We start from the raw sequence: 5,974 nt of genomic DNA, 5'->3' as shown, positions 1-5,974 counted from the left end.
CTTTGGGCTCCTTGTGAATGTTAGAAAAGGGAGGACTTCCCTGCTGGCGCAGTGGTTAAGAATCCGCCTGCCAGTGCAGGGGACACGGGTTCGATCCCTGGTCTGGGAAGATACCACATGCCGCAGAGCAACTAAGCCCATGAGCCACAACTACTGAGCCCTCGTGCCTAGAGCCCGTGCTCCGCAACAAGAGAAGCCACTGCAATGAGAAGCCCGCGCACCGCAACGAAGAGTAGCCACTGCTCGCTGCAACTAGAGAAAGCCCGCATGCAGCAAACAAAGACCCAACGCGGCCAAAAATTTAAAAATCAATTTAAAAAAAAAGGGAGAGGACCCCTAGAAGGCAACCAGGGGTATTGTATTATAATTTTTGCCTTATGCCCAGAAAGAAGGAGGCTGGGCTCCCTCCCTGCGGGAAAGAGTAGGAGTGACCAGTAGCTGCAACATGGCCTCCCTCTTTCATTGACTGTCCATGGAAAGGCCACTCAGCCTGGCCCAGGGCTGTGGCGGAGGGCGGATCGTCACACAGTCCCTGCCGTGTGGTCCTCAGCCTGGCAGGCAGGCCTAGTGAATGGAAACAGCCCAGTGTGGTAAGTACAGGCATCGAGGGCACAGTGACAAGAGATTGACTCAGGTGGGGATGAGGGTTGCTGACACTTCAGAGAAGATAACATTTGAAGTGGGTCTCAAAGGGTAATCTCCGAACTCCACTGCAAGTGACAAACCCAATTCAAACTGACTTAAACAGAAAAGGACATTTATTAGCATTAGCAGCTTAACAGTTCCAGAGTAGGGCTCCTTCCAGGCCCTCACTATCAGGAATGTGTCTGGAACCATCTCTTGGCTCAGCCTTCCTGGGTGGTGGCTTCATTCTCAGGCAGGTTCTCCACTCATGTGGTGGCCGCAGCAGCCACGGGCAGCTCCAGGCTTGCATTCGGTAATTCAGCATCGGAAGCAGAAGAAGAAAGTGCCTCTTTCCCAGTGATTCTAAAGTCTCAGCTGATTCCCAGTGGAGCAGCTTTAATGAGGTGCTCTTCCCTGAGCCGGTCCGTGTAGTGAGGGAGAAGAGCTCGTTCTGATATGTGCCTGGCGGGCCTGGGTCATATGCCTGCGCCCCCCAGGCAGAAGCATGGACCACCCCCTGACTGCGAGGACCAAGACTGGGAACATGATTTCCCCCCAAATCAGAGTGCTGCTGCCTGCAGAAGAAATCTGCAACCACAGAGCTCCTCGGCAGGCTAAGAGTTTTCCCAAAAGAGAAGGGCCTTGTAGGTAGAAGAAATGGCAGGTGCAAGGCTTAAAGGCAAGGGAAGGTTTAGTTTGGAGTCAGGCTACCTGCCGAGGGGTTTAGATTCATCACCTAGGACAGAAGTTCCCAAAGAACAGATGCCACGTCATGTATGACTTATCTTGGGTTTGGCACTATCCTGTGAACACACCTAGATCTGGACACCTCCCTGCGAATTAAGTTAAAGAAAAAGCACCACAATCATTTGTTCACTCTGTCAGTAGTAACTTAGGTTCCAAGAAGCTGACACCAAGAAGCCGACAGATAAGATAAGCACTGTGATAGGTGCAATTACCAGCTTTACAACTGTAACAACACTGCCTTCCTCTATCAAGTTGGAGCACATGTGAGAGTGACGCCCCAGACATAGCCCAGATGCAGCTGAGGACATGTCCTTTTGAGACGTAACCAAGAATGCTTTGCACCCCTTGCTCACCTCCTATGGGAAGTGCAGTGCCCTCCAGGAGATACCTGACAATTACAGGAAGCTAACTTTGAACAAGTGCCTCCACTGGACTCTCCTTTCATTCATTTCATCATTCGACCAATATTCACTTAATGCGTATATGCCAGGCTCTCTGCCAGGCACTTGAGATACAGCAGGAGCAAAAAGACCAAAATCCTTGCTCTTAACGGAGCTTGCATTCTAGAGGGGAAGAAAGGACAACGCATAAAACAGATCTGTAAAATTAGAAGGGGATAAGTGCAAGGAAAATCAAGCAGAGAAGGGGGAGTGGGAGAGTTGGGTATGCAGTTTGCAGTGTCAAATGGGCCGGTGAGAGAAGGTCTCCCTGAAGAGGCAACGTTGGAGCAGAGACCGGAAGGAGGTCTCTGTGGAGACCGGGCAGACGGAACAGCAAGTCAAAGCATGGAGGAAGAGGATGGTTAGTGGGACCAAAGAGGAGTGGGCAGGAGGAGGAGAGGAGAAGACAGGCATACTTGCATCTTACCACCTTCAGATGTTCTCGATTTTTCTCAGCTCCACGAGGACAGAGACAAGGAAGTTGGCACCCTCTCCTTTTTTCTTTTTTCTTTTTTTTTGGCTGCACCGTGTGGCATGCAAGATCTTAGTTCCCCTGCAGTGGAAGTACAGAGCTCTAACCGCTGGACCACCAGGGAATTCCCAGGCACCTTCTCCTTGTTTCCTCCCTGCAAAAGGCATCTGTGTGAGCAGCTCTCCTAAAGGATGGGGCAATCAGGGGGATTTACATCGTAGCAAAGCAGACAAATGATTCTCAAAAGCCCTGCAGCATGTCACCCCTGGGAACATCTCACTGACCTTTCTAGGAAGGTCCCATCTCCTGCCTTGGTTCCCAGCATGCTCTCCTCCCCTCCACCTGCCTTGCAATTCCCTCACTTTTCTCCCCAGAGCTTTCCCCTAGTGTCTGCCTCCAGACCCTACCTTTGTACATCTTTAGACAGGTCCTTGTCTCTGCAAAACTATGGGCTACCCACGGTGGGTGGGGCATCTCTCTTCTTCATTATCCAGAACTCCAGCAGAGACTTGGAAATTTTTCTGTCTCCTTTCTCTCTCCTCGTCTCCATCCATGGATGAAAACTGGGCAGAATTGTACTTTCCCACCAATACCAATGGTGCCTATACACCCACCAACTTTTGTCTCTCCCTCTCTCTCTCACACACACTTTGCAAGATGTGTCAGTTTTCTCTCTAAATAGCAGTTTTTGTCATCTTCATACAAATAATCTTTTTTTTTTTAAAGGAAAAGCGAGTGTGAGTAGCCCAACTCCAGAGGGTTTCATTTACATAGTACCCTGGAGTTGTGCAGCACATGACTTGCACGGATGTACGAGGCAGTTTTCATCATTTTAGGAGACACAGGCAGGAAAATAGGTCCTTGGACCTCTGCTCCTTGTCCTTTGCTAAAATAAGGAATTTGGGACTTCCCTGGTGGCACAGTGGTTAAGAATCCACCTGCCAGTGCAGGGGACATGGGTTCGAGCCCTGGTCCGGGAAGATCCCACATGCCGCGGAGCAACTAAGCCCGTGTGCCACAACTACTGAGCCTGCGCTCTAGAGCCCGTGAGCCACAACTACTGAGCCTGTGTGCCGCAACTACTGAGGCTGCACTCTAGACCCCGCGTACCACAGCTACTGAAGCCCATGCACCTAGAGGCCGTGCTCCACAACAAGAGAAGCCACCGCAATGAGAAGCCCGCGCACCGCAACGAAGAGTAGCTCCCACTCACCGCAATTAGAGAAAGCCCGCCTGAGCGCAGCAGCAGACCCAACTCAGCCTAAATAAATAAATAAATTTATTTTAAAAATAAATAAAATAAGGAATGCCTTTCTTCTTCTTCTTCTTCTTTTTTTTTTTTTTTGCCACACCGCTTGTGGATCTTAGTTCCCCAACCAGGGATTGAACTGCCCTCGGTAGTGAAAGCGCGGGAGTCCTAACCTCTGGACCGACAGGGAATTCCCAGGAATGCCTTTCTTTGGTTAGAGGGGAGGGAGCAGAGAACTTTGATGTGTTTTTCTCTTGAACAGCGAAGGCTTCCCTTCCTTTTCTCCTTTCATCTCTGCTTCTCCTTCAGGCAACTCCAGGAGCATCTTCCTAAACAAGAAGGTCACATTCTTTACATTCTTTGTAGGGCAGATCTCAGGCTTCTCAGGGGCCAGAAGCCACCAGTATAGCTGTAAATCCTTATGTATGAAGGGGAGAGGAGGAGAAGAGAAAGGAGGAAGGGGCAGGGGGGCTTGCCTTCTTCTTGTCCCAAGGCCATACCTGTTCCCACCTTGTTGGCCTCTGAATTGATAGGTTCTCTGTGCTCCAAGGAAGAGCACACTTGACTAGCTGCTTGGTGCTGGGTATCCCCTCCTTACCAATCTCCTTGCTGATTTTCCAGCTTAGTTATGATTTGTTCTCTCCTCCCTCTCTTCTGTCTTCTCTTTCTTTGTTTCTTTTCTGCCTTTCTTCCTTCCTTCCTTTCTTTCTCCCTCATCCACTCTTTCTTTTCTTTTCTTTTAAAGTATTTTCTTCTGTCATGTCCATGTGCCCTGGAGAGGGGGCTTAGAGGCACGGTTCAGATCCCCATAGGCAGTCCCTGGTAAGGTCCTGCCTTAAAGTCCAGTCATCCTGGGGAAATGAAGAGCAGGCATGTCTCTTCCCCAAAGGACCAGAATTCATCCTGGGCTGGCTTCTTCTGCTGGCTTGTGGTGACATGCTGTGACTAAGCCAGGGTCTTGATAAATCACCCACAGCAGGGAAATTGTCCTTGCCCCCCAACCCTTTCCAGAGTAGGCCCAGGGGTGTGTGAAGTGGGTCTGGAATAGGTGTGTTATTCATATAAGACCATAAAACCCAGGGCTGACTGATTAAAAAAAAATCTATTTCTGCCATCCTTTCCTCACCCCCATCTCTTGCCATTCCTATCCCAGAAGCCTGAGGATAGAGCAGAGTGACCATATCTCTCTTCTCCTCCCAGGATTTGAATCCCGGCTCCCAACTCAGTGGCTATGTGTATCTGGACAAGTCACCTAACTCTGGCTTCATCTGTAAAATGGGACCAACCCATAGGTTGTTGAGAGGATTAAAAGAAATGATCTATCTAAGGGTAGTTAGCTCTATGCCTGGCAAGTAGTATTCCCTGAATAAATGTTAGCTGTTGTTTTTTTTTTAATTTATTTATTTGCTTTTTTTTTTTTCTGGCTGCGTTGGGTCTTCGTTGCTGTGTGCGGACTTTCTCTAGTTGCAGCAAGCGGGGGCTACTCTTTGTTGCGGTGCACGGGCTTCTCATTGCGGTGGCTTCTCTTGTTGCGGAGCACGGGCTCTAGGCGCACGGGCTTCAGTAGTTGTGGCACTCAGGCTCGGTAGTTCTGGCTCGCAGGCTCTAGAGCGCAGGTCAGTAGTTGTGGCGCACGGGCTTAGTTGCTCCGCGGCATGTGGGATCTTCCTGGACCAGGGCTCGAACCCGTGTCCCCTGCACTGGCAGGCGGATTCGTAACCACTGCACCACCAGGGAAGCCCTGTTAGCTGTTATTATGAAATGATTATGGAGTGTGTCCTACACTAGATGCCTGGCCTTTGGGGAGATCTAGCATGGAATGCAGACGTGTAAATGAAAGGTTACAGTATAACAGGGAAGAACTGTAATAGAGATAATATGGACGCTGTGCTGTAGATGCAGAGAGGGAGTGATGTATGGTCAAGAAAGGGGAGGCATTTGAGGTTGAGATCCCAAAAGGAGTGAAGGGTATTCCAGAAAGAAGAAACACAAGATTCATGTAGGAGCAGTGACGATGAGACTGTGGCCTGGTTCCACACTGTGAGATAAACTGGGAGTTCTAACACGTGGAGACTGTTAAAAGTTTTACACAGGGTAGCAGCAGACTCAGAGCTATAACTTAGAAAGTGCAAACTGGCAGTTGTGTGCTATGCGATTAGGGGCATCAAGAGTATAGAACACCAGTGAGCAGGTTGTCACAGGAATACAGATATAGACATGGGATGCAGAGATAGAAATGATCTTGACGGCAGGGAGAGCAGAGGATACGCATGACCACAATTAGAGTTTAGAGAATCTGGGCAGATGACTGCGAGCCTCAGCGGACAGGAGAACTCCACACTTCCACCTGGCTTGGCACACTCTGTTCCCTTTGTCTTGAATGCTCTTTTCTGATTGCCATTCAATATTCAGCTCAAGCCACCTCCTCTGGGAAGCCCTCTT

The sequence above is a fragment of the Mesoplodon bidens genome (assembly GCF_964165515.1).
Source record: "Mesoplodon bidens genome assembly, chromosome: 19".
Taxonomy (NCBI): Eukaryota; Metazoa; Chordata; class Mammalia; order Artiodactyla; family Ziphiidae; genus Mesoplodon; species Mesoplodon bidens.
This window is presented reverse-complemented; position numbering follows the sequence as displayed.